The following is a 20,309-nucleotide window of genomic DNA, read 5'->3' on the forward strand; positions in this document are numbered from 1 at the left end:
AAAATTTTAAAGAAATAGCACTAGATCATTAATTCGTGTCACCTTTCTGTTTGCAAGTTTTTTTAAGGTATACAGTTTTTAAATATTTTTTTTTAAGTTTCACGAACCCGCCTGTATGACATTAAAGGTATAAGAATTTTGCACGATAAAAAAAAATTGCACGAAGTAACTACTGTATATAGAAAAAGCAAAAATGTATTAAGGAAAAAACATTCGTATCCGCGCCACCGATCGTAACAATAATTACTTAATCCAACCCAACTTTTTAACCATTCCTATGAATAATAAATAGGGCTATCCCTCCATTATTAATAACCTACTAAAAGACATCGAATAACCTAACGTAAGGAGAGCGATTCTGATTAAAGATTTTGTTATGGTTTTGGTACGACCTAAACACGATTTTTTTAAGGTAACAAAACGTTCGTGAGACACGAACACATTGAATATATTAAAACGGGTCACTCGCGTATTTTAAGCCGAAGATTGCTTTATTTATGTTTCGTTCCATAACGAGTAGCTTCCACGGGAGCACGCGTTGGCGGATCGCGTGAGTGACACTGATTAGTGGTAAGAGTAGTAGACGAACCTTTAGCGAATGACGTAGTTTGTGTTTTGTGCAACCCATCATTTGATAATAATGCCGAAGACGAGGGTAATTTGATTATTTCTCGCCTCCCCTGCCTCCGCTCGCCCCGAGCAATCGGTCGCGCTGAGCTGCAGGCGCTGCAGCCCACCAATAAGTTTGACCGAGATGCCTAACTACACGGCTATCGTGCATTTCTTACGTGCCAATTAGCGAGCGATCGTCAAGATCATATTAAGTTCGTATCATAACAAGATCAAAACCGTAACAGATTATAAAATCAGAATCGCCAGCTAGATCGTGAGGGGCGATAACCCAGTTCGGCACGCGAGTTGACCCCTAGTTCCAATCATGTTCCGCTCACGAACCTGTGCCCGATTGATTTTCGGGTGCAGAATACGTGTACCTTGGCCGTTCAATCGGGATTGTAGGGTATTATGGTGTTTTGACGGCTTTTGACCTCACAACTTCGGGCTACTGGAGCCAACTTCAATCTATGGCTTTTGATCTCTCTCATATTAGCGTAACACGTTGAATTGAATTGAACTGCTTTTGATTTAAGTTCTGTGATCTCTCGTCTCTTCCTATAACACTCGTATTATTTATACTTCATAATTTTATAGAAGTTTGACGTTTAAACTAACACTTGCACTGCGTGTGCTATCAAAATGTTTGCAGACTTATCTTGGTAAACTCTCTCTCAAATGTTTTGTAAAGAAAAAAAGAAAACGAAACTTTTCACCAAATAGCACAATGAAGCTCCCCGGAACTCAAGTCCCAGTATAATAATTAAAAATTCAATCGACCACCGGACTATTAACCCATTTAAAAGCAACCTTCAGCCGTCGGCATAAGGGTCAATACTTTGCTTCGATTGTTCGCACCAATTATAGTATATAGTTAGTGCATTAATAATGCTACAGTTGTAAACTAAAAGGTCCAGATATCACGGGGTTGTGGCTTCTTACGTTGCGTCTTACGTAAGCGAACAACACGCGAACGCGAAGCGAAGCGGCGCGGCGCGGCAGGCCAACGGCGTTCGCGTTCACAACGAGATCGTACCCTTCTATAAGTATCAAAGGATCGGACACTTCTATAAGTATCAAAGGATTCCACAGAGATTATCAAAATATTAATAAAAATAATAAAATTATTGCATGCTTTTGACATATTTAAATTATATAATTATTCAAATCTATTATTATATCCATGATTTTAACTGTACGTCTTAGTAATTATATTCTTCCTAAATTACTGTTATTGATGACTATTATAGCATGTAAGGTTATAAATTGATATATTCGATATATTTTCGCTAAATTCAATCTGTATGGAATTAATAAAGCTTTATTCATACATTTATTTGTGATCATTTTGTAAGACGTCTTAAAATTTGTCGCTAAAGGTTTACGCTAAACCTGATAAGTTTACTACGTCTGAGATCTACCACGTTTTCTAAATGCCCTTAACTTTCTCCAAAATGGTAATTTTTATAATATTTTTTTTTTAACGCCCAGCATTTTTTCTCATTGTTTTAGTGATAGTCTGTCAATCCTGTTTATTCCTATATGTCAACACAGTGATAGGAAGTAACAACAGTGACAACAATAAAGAAAAAAGGCAATGGCCTCCAGGCCCATAATCCATTATGGGCGAAGGGATACTGTGCCGGTCAGCAAAATATCAGCATGTGACGAAAACTAGACAGGGGCGAATCAATCCTTTGATACCTATAGAAGTGCCTTACGTAGTATTACGATTGTAGTATCACGTAGGGAAAATTAGCAAGCGGAGTCACGATTCTCAGCAATGAGGGACCGATTTAGAAGAGAAGAGATAACGATTGCACTCCTATATATACCTAAGCACTAGTTAGCTCATCCAGCCACTGCCCCCCAGGTAGCATTTATACGTCATTATGACGTCCGTTACGTCATAGTGACGTCATAACGACCTCATTATGACGTCGCTGACGTCACTTTGCTACCTGGGCCCTAAAGATACCAAAAGCAGTCGGTTAAACATTTTATATTGGTTTTCTTCAAAATATTTATCAGTACGGTTTTTACTCACTATTATTTTTAGTCGCTTTTAGCGACATGTTTCGGATTCTTTGAAATTGAATTCTATAAAGAATCCGAAACATGTCGCCAAAAGCGACTAAAAATAATAGTGAGTAAAAACCGTACTGATAAATATTTTGAAATATGTCTTACGATCTGTGAGAATATCTGAGAAGAACCGCCGTAAATGAAACGGTTACACAGCGCGACGAGGGCGGACAAAGGCTTAGAAATGTATCTTTAGAGCGCTTTTAGACGCGATATAACGTGTTTCTGGGATGCATAGGGTCGATGGGATGTTAAAACTGGAGCAAGTATTTATCATGAGACCTTGCCCGTGATATTACGAGTACGTTGACGTAACGTATTTTATCACATGTTCATCATTTCAGATCTACATGCAACAAATCTACTTAAGTACATAGTTTTGGCGATAACGCTTTATCAAAATTTGTTAGTTTTTAAAACTCTGTCAAATTGACAAAGAGCCCAAATTTAATTGGGGCCATATTTGCAGTTTTTTACGATTTTTTCATAAGATTTGTAACTTACATGAGTACCTACCTAAATATTTTACGAGTGAAGGCATTTGAAGTCAGCGTTCGTGCTCAGACTAAATAAGTATGACTTTTGTTTTCTTTTTAGAAATTGTATCTGCTCTTGACAGTTTGTAACGCGCAAACCGACATCGCATCTTACAATATAAAACAGCCTTTCTCAAAACCATTATGACTTCAAGCGAAGACCGACTTTTACTTTTACTAGAATTCTCAAGTACAAATAACGCGGAATAATAATTCCATTAGTCATCTGCCGCTCGAGTTAAAATACTTTGAATCAACATCCTGGGTCCGTTCTTGAACGGATTCTAAGTGGTTTCAGTGGTCGGTAACAAACAAAGGGGGTTTCATTTGGCCCTTTTACAAAAGAGGAATTAGCTTAAAGGTAACATTCAGGTGGCAACCTTCAGTCGCATTACTGTGGCCAGATAACTGTCAATTTCCTTGATAAAATGAGTGAACATAGCCACATTACGGCCGCGATTAAAAGTGGCCGCGATAAATATGTTTTATCAAAGAAATGATAGTGACAGCGCCCGCGTCATGGCCGCAGCTCTATCTGTCAATTACTTTTATAAAATGCGCCATGTTCACTGCCGCATTACTGTCCCTATTATAACGTTCAATTCGTCACTCATTTTGTCTAGGAAATTGACAGATACGCAGGCGGCATCAACGCCGCCGCTGTAATATCGCAACAGTAATGATGCAGTTGACATCCGAACGTCACCTTAAAAGCAATACACTTATATCTACGTCCTACGACTCTCTATAATAATTGTTTAAGTGTTTTTGCACAGCAATTTATTATTATATAATTATGTAGTTACGTATGTCCACTATGTGTTTTTATTGGCGTTTTCGGGCCAAGTCTTGAAACCAGAATCTATCATGGGTTTCGCGACCTCTTAAAAGGCTGCTTGATGAGGGTCGCCTCAGTGCGGGCCCTCATTTTTCTTGTCACAAATGTGGGTGATTATGCCGTTCAAAGATCGGATTGTATAGCCACGAGCGGCGCTGTCGCTAGATAATAGATGCTGCTTAAATCATCTGTGTGTCATTCAAAACTCCATCTGTAAAGATGTACAAGGTCTGATGATGATGATGTCCACCATATTTATATTAGGCACTCCTTGCTTTGTTTAATAGGTACTTCGACTTGACACTAGTAAAGGGACCCACTGACTATCAGTCCTCCGGACGATATCGGCCAGTTAGAATAAAAATTTGACAGTTCCGAACAACTGCCAGGCCGATATCGTCCGGCGGACTGACAGTCAGTGGGCCCCTTAAGACGAGGAAATAAAGAAGATACATAATTTATAATAGCTGCAGCGTTTGATACTTTTGGAATTCCTAAACGCGATATCGTACAATAAATTCTGTAGGTATGAGTACGTATGTTCGTATTAAGATCTAACCCCGGTTATAATTTATTAGCCCCTAGACGCAAATACGGCAATTTCCGATACTGTTTAGTTTACAAGTGCCTGGGTTTATGTTTATTGACCGTGCATATTAAAGCATTGCGTGGCCTCTGGGAAATAACAAGTAAAGGTATCATTCGGATTCAGACTGTTACAGCGTCACTGCTGCAGCATTGCGGCGCGGTATTGCTGCCAATTACATTGATCAGAATTAATGTTGCTCATTGCGTCAGAACCAATGTTGATACCCTGATTATTTACATTTGCTACAGAAGAGAAGACAGATACTGTCACGATTGTTCATTTAACATTTCCCTAATATATGTAGGAATCACGAATCCTATAGAGTCCTTGGTTACTCTTTTATAGCTTACCATTGTAAATTAATCGATACAATTCAGCAATTTGAACTTTTTATGGCACTTTCACCCAATTATATGTAGGTATTATCCCAGAAGTGTTTCTGGTAGCGTTCTCACGATAACTTTGTATAACAGTAACTAAGTTACGCGTTATAATTACGTTAGCCAATGCCTCCAACGATGGAGGTATAACAAAAAAACCAGTATGATATAAACTGCACATCACGTTCAAACGTTATGCTTATAACACGAAGATTATTACGAAATTTTGCTTTGAAAAAAAAAATGTTGCCATTCGTATCTTAAATGTACATTTTTGTTTTTACATTTAAGGGCAATATTATGGGTAAGACCGTTTATTAGGCCGTTTATAAGCGGTGGCCTAGCGGTAAGGGCGTGCTACTTTAAATCCGGAGGTCGCGGATTCAAACCCCGGCTCGTACCAATGAGTTTTTCGAAACTTATGTACGAAATATCATTTGATATTTACCACTCGCTTTTCGGTGAAGGAAAACATCGTGAGGAACCCGGACTACTCCCGATAAGGCCTAGTTTACCCTCTGGGTTGGAAGATCAGATGGCAGTCGCTTTCTTAAAAACTTGTACCTACGCCAATTCTTGGGATTAGTTGCCAAGCGGACCCCAGGCTGGAATGAGCCGTGGCAAAATACCGGGACAACGCGAGGAAGATGATGATGGGTAAGACCGTTTATCAGGTAAGAATAAACCGTCTATAAGCACTTTCGTCGCTTCTAAGAAATGTGACGTTCCACGTACAAAGGTACCTATGGGGGGGGGGGTTGGCGCTTACACTATTATTAAGGACGCTGATACTAATACGGAGCTACGCTACGTAAGCGCTAACAGACATATTAGTATCTTTACCTGTGGATCGTCATAAATAACCAATAAAATCTTGATAGCGCGATTCACAAATATTTCCTTTCAATAACAGCGCCATCTCGAGCCCCAAACAACACATTAACAAACTTAAGATATTATTCTCTGGCACTCCGTAGCAAATGTGTTAAACAGACCCAAAGGCAGATAACACACGTCCTTGCGTGTAAAATCATTATTATGTAGTTAGGAGCTACTTCACGTTATCACGACTAATCTATTCCGTTGGCGGTAGCTTTGTATTTTGTATTTATCTTTTAGCTTCGAAAGGTATTAACTGACGTATGCTTACTACTAAAATATGCCTTTTTATGAGTAGTGGACTAATCAGACTACTGAAGTGCAGTAGTTATCTATAAACAGCTATTAAATATTGATTAAACCATTGTTTCTGTCGATTTCTACAATTATGTACAATTACACACATAAAAATTGAGACTGGTATCTATGCGGTATTTATAGGAGTTAATAACTCGTTCATAACTTAGGAGGCAAATTACGTATTTCACGAAATTCATCCTCTTTACTAGTAACACTAAGCTAAGGGCCAGTTATTTACACCAACCACAATTAATTACACCAATTAGCGGACTGCTCATAGTCAACGTTATTTGGCAGAGAACTATGAAACTGCCCATGCAATAAAATTTAGCAAATGCTTTAACGGTGACAGATGGTGTGGTGCAACCGAGTCTAAATCAACTAGGTATTAAAACCGACTAATGGACCATTAGTATTATAAGCGAGCAGAAACTGTACAAGGGTATGTCTAATAGGTACATGCCAATGGCGACTGCCGTGCGCAGTTAAGGCGTTACCGTCAAATGGGATAACTGGGGACAAAGGCGTACCTTCAATTTTTTTTTACTATAAAGTAAAAAAAAAAAAATTAAACTGTTTATTTCTATAAAAAAGCACATATAATATTAAACTCAACTATTAATCTTAAATTAAAAAGATTTCTTGAGTTAAGGAGTCTTATCTTATATTCAATATTTATACATATAATTTTTTTCTAGGTACATAGGTCATATATTAAATTAAGCGATTTCGGTAGACTGGCCTCTTATTTTAATTAAGTATTTTTTAATAATATTTCTTGCTTGTTTACTCGTTCGTCCATCGTAAGTAATGTAGCTAGTTGAAAAATTGACCCTAAGACTGGTAAATCCTGATGCAAAGGTGGCAAAACGTATAATGCTATCACTGTCAGCCATGTTCATGTAATTGAGGGATATTTCCTATACGTAATGTTACCCCTCCTTTCCTATGTAACCCCACTTTACGGTACTACTGCCACGTTGACAGAGGCGATGTCAAATCAATTTCCTTAAAGACGGGGATAATTAAAAGGGGATAAAAGATATGGCAAGATATGAAATCGTCATAGCGTGGGTGTTTAGCTTTTATCTAAATTACTCTGAAAAATACTTCTGTTTAAAATTTTGCTTATCAGGTCCCTTGGCTATCACTAGCTATTTTATACTAAAATTATACTGCTATGATGGTATGCAGAGAAACGATATAGAACTATTAAACTAAGAAAAGATTGCAGATATTTTGACAGCACACGCAGTGCAGGTGTCATTTTAAACGTCAAACTTCTATGAAATTATGACGTATTACCAACTGGCACCGCGTGCCAGACACAAGACTTTTCCTGGTCTAACTATGCATAAATGATGATTAGACATATTGTCGTGATTTTTTTGTATTAAACCAATTTTAACCTTTTAAGGTTTTGGTTAGTCTACCCTTGAAAATATAGTCTAGTTTCCGTGTGAATTTTTTCATGGCATTTCTTTGATTAAAACGAGTAAAAATTCTATATAATAATTACTATTTTGCGTTAGTCCCCTCTTAATGCAATACGTCGCTGGCGTCGCCGCGCTGTTGTCGTGATTAGAACGTTCAATGTTGTAACTAACAAAGTGTAAGTGACAACTTCAGTGCACTAGTAAGTGTAGCAACACTGCAACAGTGACGCTACTGCTGACGTAATCCGAATGTAACCCTAAATTGTAGCTCAGGCAGCCTAGCCAAGGTGACGATTGCTTCTTCGCCATCGAATCACTGTGTCTCTCTCTCACTCTTCCATATTAGTGTGACAGTGACAGTTGCGTTTCGTTCTCTACGTAGCGATAGCGAGTAGCATGTTGTCTACGGGGCAGGTAAGACGGGAAAACCACACTTAATTTCACGACATGTAAACAATCACTTACACAAAATCAACTATTAAATCCATCTGAATCCAGTCTGTTACTAAGAGCACACACCAGTCATTCCCTAATCGGAAACTTAACCTACATAAAACATCACTCCGTTTACATATAGTTCTTTCGCATCTCCAGGTCTCGTTTCGCTGGTTTGATTCGTTATTGTGACTATGAGAATGTCGTTGGCACCTATGCAAATGACTATGTTGTCCTGACGCGTTTTGTTGGCTGAGGAAAATTACTACAGTCAACGACATTCTATATGAACATCCTATAGAAACGTTATGTAAGGCTAAGTTTTTGTCAAATAAACCATTTCGGTTATATGTGATGTGAGCCCAAGCTCAAAGAGGCAGAGTTCATTTTACTAACTTCAATCTCCAATCAGCCTAGCTTGATAGTATAACCATTACCTTGTAATTAGAATTGGATACTATAGTTCACGCGTCGGATTATGATCCCTATGACAGTTCCCTCAAGTCTCGTTTGTGTGAAACATTATATTTATTAATTAAATGTTAAATTTCTAATTAATTTAATGTGCTCAACTTTAAAAATGTTTAGGGGCTATCATTTGACGCGAGAGGTATAGACTGAGATTTTGATAACAAAAGTATTCAGTTGACTTGTTTTTTTACTAGGTCCCACTTACCATCAATTGAGGTGTTCAGCGGTATCTGGAAAAATATGAAAACAATGTTATAGAATGCTCATTTAAAAACTGATATTTTTATAGTGATATTAGCGATACAATAAGAGGGCAGTATTTACGATTAAAAGAAGGACCGATGAAAAGTCTCTATTAAAAAGATTGGGCATACGCTAGTCAAAGAGAGAGAAAAGTGTCCATATACTTCGTTTGTCGTTGAGCTCGGAAACTGGGATGATTGCCGGGAAATGGAGCATGCAAGAGTGACGTGCTATCAGAATGCACACGTCAGTTCAAGGCCGAGCTAACGTAGGTTAAATTATTAAATTTCACATCGAATTAAATCAGGCGGAACCACAGTATAAGGAGTACTTTTGGTTCAGTACCTATCATACTTTTTTTTAATCAACTTTTAAATTCAAAGCTCGGTTTTTCTTTTTGCTCTTGCAACATAGGTACTTATTTGTTTGGGTAACTACATATAGGCCGCCCGTGAGATTTATTTATTTACCCCCTTATTCATAAACGTCTACTAAAGTTGACATGCAGATAATGTCCCTTTCCGACGTTATTCGGCGGCTTGTCAACTTTAGTAGACGTTTATGAAAGGGGGTTAATCTTTATTGCACAATACATGAAGGTACAAAAGGCGAACTTAATGCCTTAAGGCATTCTCTACCAGTCAACCAGAGATTATGATATTTAAGAATATCATTTGAAAATGAGAGCGTAACTCCGATTGTATTGAAGCGGCTTTTAACGGCGGGTTCATGTGACTCTTAGTTAAGAACACTATCATAGTAACAATACAAGTACTTAATAATCTTATGAGATACCCAGCCTGTTCTTTGTTTGTTTTGTTTTATTTCGCCCACGAGGATGAAATGCTGCAGAAATCGAAATCCTTGACTGTTCATAAAGATATTAAAATCATTGATTGCAATTCAATTATCGCCATTTGAAGTGTAATATCAAATGTGTACGTTTTTAATATATGTGGGTATTGTTTTCCTCGTGTTACGAGAATAGTAGGTTCGATATTAATATGCTTAACTCACGGCATCAATCTGGAAATAAAAACAAGCGTAGGTAATAACCACACTGCATACTGTGATACAATCATACACATTAAAAAGGAAACCATTACTTTCGACAGTAAACGTAAATACCTGACACTTTATTATTTACCCCTATTTCATCTAGATAAGCTTCGCGCGGGTCGAGTATCAAATGAAAATGCTTTTTATGGCTTCTGGTAGACCAGTCGATGAAGTTCATTATAATATTCGAGAATATACACGAAATATATTATGCTACTAAACTTATTCTGTTGCTGTATTAAGTACCCCGTAAGAAAACTATTGTTACCTCCTGTCGTCCTTTTTTTATGTTAATTTCATAATTTCTTAAATAATCTTAATACCTTTCCAATTAGCTGACCAAGGGCGGGCAAGCTGTACCCGCACCTTTTTTGTACAACGTTCAGATAAATACATTCCTATATATAACCTACAAGATAAGGGCTTAGCATTAGCATGAAGATTCCACTACGCTGTTGGTTCATTTAAGAATTTTTTTAACAACTTTGTCCCTTGTAAAACAAATAACTATATTCCGTGATGTCATTTCGCTTGGTAACTCAAAAAACTTGATCTCGCTCATAAATTTCAATAATGATTCACTTGAAATGCACTGAAATATCAAATCAAGTTTTTATAAAGCTAGAATGCGGCTCCACGTTTTTTAATAAGTTATATGCAAGTAAAGTCTGCTGACACGGAAATTTAGTTTGCGTCTATAAAAATAATATAATATTTCAGCTTATGCACGAAAGGGATTGGGCTATAGTCCTCACGCTAGCCCAATGCGGGTTGGGGACTTGACATAGGTACAACTTCACCGAAAAGCTTAGTGGTAAATATCAAATGATATCCGTACATAAGTTCCGAAAAAATCATTGGTACAAGCCAGGATTAACCCGGATTGAAAGTTACTGTTTTAACAAAAACTGTCTGCGCGAATGGAGTAAGACCCAATTTATATTCCGTCATTTAAACTCGTAGTGTACGAGTACTTGGAAATTTAATAGATTAAAGCGTGGCGGGTGCTTGTTAAAAGTTACACACAATAACATTGTAATGCTTGATTGTGAACGTGCTTTCAAAACCTCCCAATTAACAATTGTGCAAAAGTAGACTTTAATACGTAAATTTTTAGGTTCATTTTTAACAGGCTAATTGTATACATGTATGGATTTCTGGGTTTGGAGGACATTGCTGTTTGAACTGTAATTCAACAATCTAGTTTACTTAACGTTATTATATTTTAAGACGACTGAACTTTCGCTGAGTCAAAAAAACTGTGGGAAGCTATAGAGGTTAAACTTTAAACCAGCAACAGTTTTTGTCTTACAAACTCATTTACATTACCTACATATATGTAAAGCAATTAGACACATATTTAAAGTGCTCCCTAAGATGATCCATTATATGCTGCGGTGATAGTTTAACAATAGCCAGGACGCACGCCTGCTTGCCATTGTCGTGGTATAAAAATATGTTACATCCAAAAACTGAAACGACAAAGACTATATAATTATCGAACTTGCTTACCAAAGTTCACGAAAATTGGTTGATTGGTATGTATTTAACACCTTGTAACTTACCTATGTTAAACAAATAAATCTTTGAATTTGAATTTGAAATGTGGCCTGTGGAGGAAAATAGCCCTTCAGACATATAAATAAATGTCCCAAACTTAAAACGTGAGGCAACAACAAGAAAAATTATTAATCTTAATCCTAACTAATAGATGTCAAACTTTTCTGAAGTTTTATTAACAAAACTAACTTAACTTATTTTTAATAACTTATCTGAAGTTATTCACTTCGCGACTTTCAAAAGTTTTTACCAGCTTAATTGAGCAGCCAATTATTGGGTAGGTACCCGTTGTTTTTTGGAAAAAATATGAGAATATTTCTTCGGTACTGATTCAATTAAAAACTTTTTAATTTATGATTTTCACCGTCACCGAAACTTGCTGAAAAATTATCTTTCTAACATGTACCTACTATTAGGTGTTGCACGGTAATAATAAGAATATTCATATAAAATGCAATACTACGCAATTTATCCGGTTTGCATGTCCAATGTTTTTTTCTCTTTCACTCTTATAAATTTCGGTATTTCGCCATAGCCCTCGTGCTATGATGCTCACATGATGGCTTAACCCGACCATGAAAGATGCCCGGTCGGTAATAATGACAAAGCTTGGCCCCTTTTTGTCTCTTTCCTTTTATAGGAATCGCACTAAGACTATCTTTATACAATTTGCCGCCAATCCATAGACAATTTGCCGCCGCGGGGTGAGGTTATTCCATTTGGGGTGGGGTGGAGCGTGTCCGTTCTGTATGAAATATGAATTATTTATTTTGTACTGTAATCATACTTTTGGTTTCTGTAAGAACAGTGTTTATAACATAAATATTATTATGAGGTTTTTTTTAAGGTCAAGCCTTTTACACAAACTTATGAATTATGTATTAATTTGTAGGAAAGCATAATTATTTTAATTTATTTCATAAAAACCTCAGACGCCTCGTCCAGTATTAGACTATATTAGATTTAGACGGGAATTCAGTACTTTGAAGCTTTACCTTTTATTATTCTAACCTAAAGCCTTGAGGTTGATTCTGTTTCAACAATTTGATATGAGATTTATCTTATTTTATTTGGTTTCGACTGAGTCGTGTTATCAGGGGGGCTAGCCTAGATGGCAAGCGTATACATAGATAACCGCCGCAAAAACGCGGAAATGAAAAAAAAAACGGGATGACAGACGTAACGAAAAGTCACATGATCACCACACATTAATTCACTTCCGATTGGCTTTTTCTAACAACGGTTGTCACATTGCTAGGCCCCCAGGCATCTCATGCGCACCAAGTGGGAGCGAAATGACTTACGAGACGACTCTTGATTGTATTTTATCAGCACCAATCCGCGTGAGCCGCTAACGCTGATTGGTGCTCACGCTCAAGGTCGTAAATATCAAAATAATATGAAAACAATCCAGTTGTTGAATTTGAATCGGCTTCCTTAAATGGAAAGATATAATAAATTGTGCCCACCCCCCGGGGGCTGGGCTCTAGAACGAAATTGAAACAGCTTAATCAATTTGTTTCATTCTAACAACGGCTTAATATTCAAGATGATTTCATTAATTAATGATTTATTTTATAAGCTACCTGAATAACAACCTTACTATTAAAAAAGAAAATGTTTGTATCTTATTTATCTTATTTTATTTTTCTTGTGCTTTTACTTAAAATATTTGTAAATTAGTTAAATCTAGAATTTTTCTTATTTTGGTAACTTTTTTTAGATTAGGCTAGACATTAGTTTATATTGACATAAAAAGTCTTTAAAATTACACCCAATGTGATATTTTGCTCCTTTTTCTCGTGCAAATCAATTTTTAAAAGTCTCTTCCTAAAATACTTTTTCATATTTATGTAGATTCCATGCCTTCACATATTCTCATCCAAGAGTCAATACTAGTACTAATTCGAATCCCGCTCAAGTCGACAATTGCATGTTCCATGCATGATTTTTTATTAATTTTTGTAAGTATAATTTATATCGTTTCAACACCGAAAATAATAAATATACTTTTGTAAACCATCACATTATTTTATTAAAAAATATTTAAAATGAAAATGTGTTCGTGGTTGAAACGCTCATAATTTTTGGCGCGAATTCGATAGAGCGTGATGACGTCACACGTTGGACGGTCCAACTGACGTTTGCTACTAATGACACTTATGTGAACTAATCTGTCGAACGCGTGACGTCACGTGACGTTTCGCGTATTTCGCTCACTAGCTTTTCGCGGGCAAATTTTGTACTATTTATTTATTATTTTAAGCAATTAAATGATAATTTAATAACGGAAATGCATTTGTAACATGATATAACGGTAACAAACATCCGAATAAAATATATTTCGTTCAAATATAAACTTCATGCATGAGACTAATTCAGCTTAATTTTTCGCCCAATCTGTGCATGCATTTCCGTAACTAATACGAGCTAAGTTAGCAAAGGTGAGCTTTTGGTTTTGGGCTAGGCCAGTGTACTCTGGCTTTGGGATCAATTAAAAAAAAACATTATCAAGAAACATGCATACGATAATCTAAGAAAATATATGTAATTTTGGCGACAGAACAGTTTTTTCTGCGACATTAGTACTATTGAATATGGTGTACTTCTCATGTACACATACCTATTTATTTTTAAGAAATAAGAAATACACTGTTACGTATTTCGGTATTTATATTGTAAGTGACCATGTAAACGGTTTTACCAGGTTTGACGCATGGTAGGAGAGAAGAGGAGTTTGTTGAGAACCATAGAAAATAGAAGAGGAAAGATGCTTCGACACCTGCTACGACACGAGAAATTTATCAAGAACATAATTGAAGGGAGAGTTGAGGCAAGGAGGCGGAGGGGCAGACCAAGGAGAACATACATAGATCAAGTAAAGGAAAAACTCAACGTCGTGTCGTATCAGGATGTCAAGGAGAAGGCAGAGGACCGACACTTATGGAAATCGCTCCACCGACATGAGTATAACTCTTAAATATATGATGATGATGACCATGTAAGCTTGAAATAATATATTGAGATCCCTATTCACCCCAGCCATCCCTATTCACCCCGTTTGACGGTATATTAAATACAAATATACTTAATCTGAAAAAGCACTTATTTTGGTAACCTTCTGGAGTTACTATGATTCAGAAAGCGTTTGGAATATCAAATCGGATTGAACGCGACTTGATCAAAGCTCGATAGCAATCGATACGGTCAAGCCTTCATTAGTGCAATTTTCGATGCATAGCTGGGATAACCAGGTTTTGAACCGGATTCTGAATTTTTGTACAAGATAATGGGTAATATCGTGCCGAACGTTATTAATCAATCGCGGAATGTTACTACATTCATACGCACAACAAAACTGTAAAACGCGGTACATCCGGACCAATACGACTTTCAAACCTTTAAGGAAAGAGTATATGGGAGCATCAAAGGCCGGTAACTCATACCCCATCATGGTAGGGGTTGCAACCCCTGTGGTATGAGTGTCGATGGACGACAGTAAAGGTGCCCACTGATTATCAGTTCGCCGGACGATATCAGCCTGTCAGTTAGAACAAAAATTTGACAGTTCTGAACAACTGACAGGCCGATATCGTTCGGCGAACTGGTAATCAGTGGGCCCCTTAAGTAATTGCTTACCATCAGGCGATTCGTCTTTCTCGTTTGCTGACTTAAAAAAACCGGACAAGTGCGAGTCGGACTCGCCCACCGAGGGTTCCGTACTTTTTTGTGTTTGTTGTTATAGCGGCAACAGAAATACATCATCTGTGAAATTTTTAACTGTCTAGTTATCACGGTTGATGAGATTCAGCCTGGTGACAGACAGACGACAGACAGACAGACGAACAGGCAGACGGACAGACGGACAGACGAACAGACGGACAGAGGAGTCTTAGTAATAGGGTCCCGTTTTTACCCTTTGGGTACGGAACAATAAGAAGTTACATTTGATAGCAAAGATTCAATGATTGTACCTAGTTAACTAACTTAACTTACTAACTTAACTAATGTAGATGAAACTGTACCTTCGGTTCCGTACATTATGCGGAAACATGGGCTATAAAAAAAAGCTGTATGAAAAGAAATCGCTCACTACTTACATAATTTTCCACACAAAACTATACCCTAAACAATAAACATCAAAGAGATAAGCCAATAATATTCCGCCGCGACGAAAACAATGGACCACAAAAACAATAAAGTAACATCAAAAGTGAAATAAGAGTCTGCATAACAAGGGATCGACGAGGCTCCCTTGAGGGCAACTATTAGATTTGCATAGTTTGAGCCAGCTTTTAAGAGTCACACGAACCTGCCTCTAAAATCACCGAATGGGCCCTACGGAAGACCAGCGCTGGCTTTATAGCTAGCAGTATGCTGAGTTGGGTCCATTTCGTGATGCACACTTGATGATCTCTTCTTTTCTTGCTGTTGTTGTCTGTACATGTTCGTACTTGTGTTGTGATCGTCACGAATAAATGTCTTTTATCTTTATCTTTATCTTTAAAAAGCCGCTCTCATACAATCGGCTCCGTTCGCTCCGAGCAATTATTAGGGTTAGCACAACTTGACTTCCCTTTGCGTGCACGACCACAGATATGATAATGACTTGAATTTTGACAACCCTAAATAGCCGAAAGGGATAGTACCATATATTAGAAAGGGATAGCATGATTAGACCCTGAATCGCTGTCAAACTTCGGTTTTGTAGGAAGTTTCCTTTCTGTAAGGTAGTACTATAAGTATAAGTATAAGGTAGTAGTATAAGTATATTTATTCTGTGTTATAAGTAAAAAGAAAGTAAAGCGATTACTACTATGTTTTTACTCGCTCTAGCAAAGAAAATATAGATATATTATATTATTTCAGAATGTTTGCGAGCGTAAATTGAACTGTATTGCCACAGGGCGGACACGCCATGACGCCATACATCAAAAATCATTTGCGTTTCTATGTGGACTATGTGTGAACGGCACGTCTGTACACGCGTCATGCGTCATTGTGTGAGTAAGTTCTGAGCGGTCGGCAAACGGTCGTCAATCTGCTGTCGCGGGGCGAGGTAATTCGCATCATCGGGGCGGGGCGGTGCGTGGCCGTTCTGTATGATAATACTATATTTATTCTGTGGTATGGCGGCGGCTCAGCTATACCTATTCGTGTGGCTCTTAACTTAAAAACCTATTCTTATTTGCAGTATATTTCGAACAGACATTAGATCTTTTATGACTTTTTTATGCGTCTTTTCTGTCATATTACAAGTAATTAATATATGGTTTGGGATTTTACTTTTGTTGAACATCAATGACGCTAGGCGTACTTGGTGATAAAAATACTTCATTTGTCTGTTTTTTTTCTATAAGAATAAAAATATCTGTTACATTTATTTCAAATACTAATCAATCAAAGCCTTTTGTTTTTTTTTTAAGTCCTATAATCGTCAAGAGCACAGATGTCATTTCTAAGAACAAATTAAGTAGATTATTTTATTAAATATTTTGATTTGGTGCAAGCGCGCACTGCTTGCCCTTAGAGTTGGTCAAAGACGCTTAGTCTTACTAAGAAGGCATATAGTCGAGAAATTGGGACGGGTACCACCGTGGCGAGGTGGCCTAGGGGTTCATAGCGTTAGCAGCGATAGCTAAAGATGCCGGTTCGAATTCGGCCTTCACCATTGGAGGGCTTCGTCACTTTTTCTTTAATATATGACATCTATTACAGTTTATAGATTACAATGATAAAGGACACAAAAAGCTACATTATTCTCCTAAGATTCACGGTCCTAGTACCTGTATTACAAATTACATCAATTTACTTTAAACTATATACAAATCAATATCAACTGTGACAGCGTCGCATTTCTTTTGTAACGCTCGATTTAAAAACAAAAGAAATCCAACCATAAATGTCCTTCACTGTCGATTTCGAATTCAACTGGCAATTTTTTGGTTGGTGGGTGGTGGGCCTTATGAGGCTATAATAATAACTCCCCCACCGCGATGACAGAGGGTGAGTCAAACTACTAGAATAGATTTGAAATTCATATCAATTCTTTCTGTTCAATTCAACTGATCACTCGAATCAAAATGATTGCAAAGTCAGTAGACCGATGAACTCGTTTGGTTTATTTCAAAAAGAATTGTCATTTGCAGGGTCACAATGTTCTGGCAAATGCTGATTTCTGAAAGAAAGATTCATTTCGACGTCTATTCATCTTCTATAAATAACCTGTTTTCGATAATATTTTAAAAGTTTATAAAGTTATGCTCCTCGATTGTATGGGAGCGGATTTTTGGCGGTGGGTTCATGTGACTCTTAAAACACTATTAGAAGATGGCAGATACTTTTGGCATTTTGTTCTGACCGCTACTGTAAATGCTGACTGTACATAACATTGACTGTACATCCTACTCTACAATTCAAAGTACGAAGCCAAAGTCGCGAAGTTCGATAAAATTGCCCCATTGCTACTCGTAACTTTCTTGTCATACAAGTTCCTCACAATAGCAACTTTCCAATTGTGTTGAGCGGACGACAATAGATAAATTATACGTGTACTTTTTATTCTAAAGTCCTTGTGGAAATTCCTTGATCGTGGTAAGACGGGTGTTTTTAATTAAAATTAGTGGCCTGGCTTTTTCTCGAATAGTCTTCTAAAAATCGATTTTCGCTCATGTCGTCTCGCATATCGGTTTTGTTTGTAATTGCAGTTTAATGTCACAGAAAATTATACTGTTTTTCAACTGCGTACTTTCCTTATTTTTTGATATATCTGTTTAATTATTTTTAGACATTATATTGAGGATAATCACAGTCATTTGGTATAAAATTGAATAACCCATTTAGTAATTATCAATTTAGAGCAGTTCAAAGTCAACTCTGGGTTGTGAAATTTTTGAACGTTCACGAATAATAATTTATTATTAATAAATAATTGTTACATTAGTTAATAGGACAATTATCATTAACTGGGACCAAAACTCAAAAATGACCAAAATAAATGATATCTACGATTTTTTTACCATAAATTATTATTTAAATTATACTACAGCATAAATTATTAATATGTGACCCAAGTGATATAGGTAAGAACCTCTGAGGGAAAATGGGTTATCGTGGAAAATACATTTACTAAGATAACTTGTAAAAAACGATGAAATTTTTCCTGAAACACAATTCAGTAATAATCTAAACAGTTCATTTTTTCAGGCAAATATCATCGTTGTTTCGCAAAAAAAGCATTTGTTACCAGATATTAAATAATATTAGCCCAAATGATGTGAGCTAGAACTGAGACATAAATAAGAAGCCTGTCCAGGCCTTAGTTGTCTTACTAATAACCTGCCACAACTTGTTCACAAACGCAGACGAAAAAGATTAATGGTACCTACAAGTCCAGAGGTGCCCAACTCGAGGGGGCTCAAAATTAAATTAATAGTTCTACAAGCACCCCACGTCTCATCAATATGAGATGTTTACGACACTTGAGTGTACGTACGATAAATCAATTTTTTATTTCTCATGCTCTGAAAGAGGGTCATTGTTGTTCTAAAAGGTGTGCAGAAAACGTTCCAAAGTACTTTTTTTACGATAAGCAATTGAAATTTGGCTTTAAATGGATTTGTTATACAATTTCCATTCTGATATTTAACTCCCCATTCCATAAATAACGATACTTTTGCCTAAATTGTTAAATGAAATTACCCTCAAAAAATACTATAAAAATGTAAACTTAGTCATGTTTTAAAAAAAACGCATGTTTAACTCGGGTGAACTCTCACTGCGTTCGCGCGCCAAACTACCTCGGCAGAAATGAGTGCCTTTCATCCCTTGGTTAACATATAATTATCTACTATAAATGTTGTGAGTTTTAAAGTGCTCAATTTCTCAAGGTTTATATTAGATTATATTAGTAAAGTAAAGGGGTTTAGTGTATAGACATTATTTGAACCGTTTTCTTCTATTGAAATATTAATTAGTCATTATACAATATTAAAAGGTAAAAATAATTAAGGCACTCAATAAAAATACATTATGCTGTTAAAAAAACACTGATATGTAAAAAAAAAACATAGGTACATCTCAAAGTATAAAAAAACCTATGTTCTGTATTGTTATTTTGCTAGTTAGGTTTAAGCGGTTAAAGGAGGGAAGCATTCCCATTTTGTCCCTATTGCCCAATAAAGCTCCGACTTCCCCAGATTTCCCTACTATGCCAAACTTGCGTTTATTACCGGCTAAGTTGTGGGTCAAGTATGCCAAGCAAGCTTATAATGCCCTAAGAGAATAATGCTTTCAGAATGCTGATGAGGCTACCTAGGTGGTGCAGTGCTTCAATCATGTTCGCTGAGGCCCGAACTGTTGACTTAATATATGCGAAAGAAAATTGCATCTATTATAAGTCGTGTAAGAAATAGCCACAACTACTCTCTTCCGAGACTCGCGAACCACGTCACTGACACAAGCCTCGTCATCGTGAACATGTGAACAGCATGATGACGTAGCTTGTCAAACACTGATTTAAACTTTCACGATTTTTACTCATTATTATTTACAACGACGGGACTTAATCGCGTAAAATAAGTATTAAATTTACCTCCGACGTTTCGAGGTCGGCGTTGTCCCCGTGGTCTCGGAGAAGACTGGCTAAAGTTGACATCAACATCTTCTAAGCGCGCGAGTTTTAATACTTATTTTACGCGATTAAGTCCCGTCGTTGTAAATAATAATGACGTAGCTTGTGTCAGTCACATGAATCGCGAGTCTCGGAAGAGAGTACCAGGCGGAGTATATTATTATACCATGGCCACAACAGCATACTGAAACTGGTTGCAGGCAGATTTTATAGTGTCCAATTCAAAAATACTGAGCTGGACAAGTCGAATCTGC

General features: G+C 36.9%; 1 protein-coding gene and 1 long non-coding RNA gene across 2 annotated transcripts in view; one reads left to right on the forward strand and one right to left on the reverse strand.

The window, feature by feature from the left end:
* The window catches only part of LOC134750778 (uncharacterized), a 347,410-nt gene that overhangs the window by 58,463 nt on the left and 268,638 nt on the right, over positions 1–20,309 (forward strand). The window lies entirely within an intron of this gene.
* The window catches only part of LOC134750442 (uncharacterized), a 36,022-nt gene continuing 24,483 nt past the window's right edge, over positions 8,771–20,309 (reverse strand). The window contains exon 3 of the long non-coding RNA XR_010128559.1: positions 8,771–8,791. This is a non-coding gene — a long non-coding RNA (uncharacterized LOC134750442). The remainder of the gene's footprint in view (positions 8,792–20,309) is intronic.

Source organism: Cydia strobilella, chromosome 20, assembly GCF_947568885.1.
Source record: "Cydia strobilella chromosome 20, ilCydStro3.1, whole genome shotgun sequence".
Classification (NCBI taxonomy): domain Eukaryota; kingdom Metazoa; phylum Arthropoda; class Insecta; order Lepidoptera; family Tortricidae; genus Cydia; species Cydia strobilella.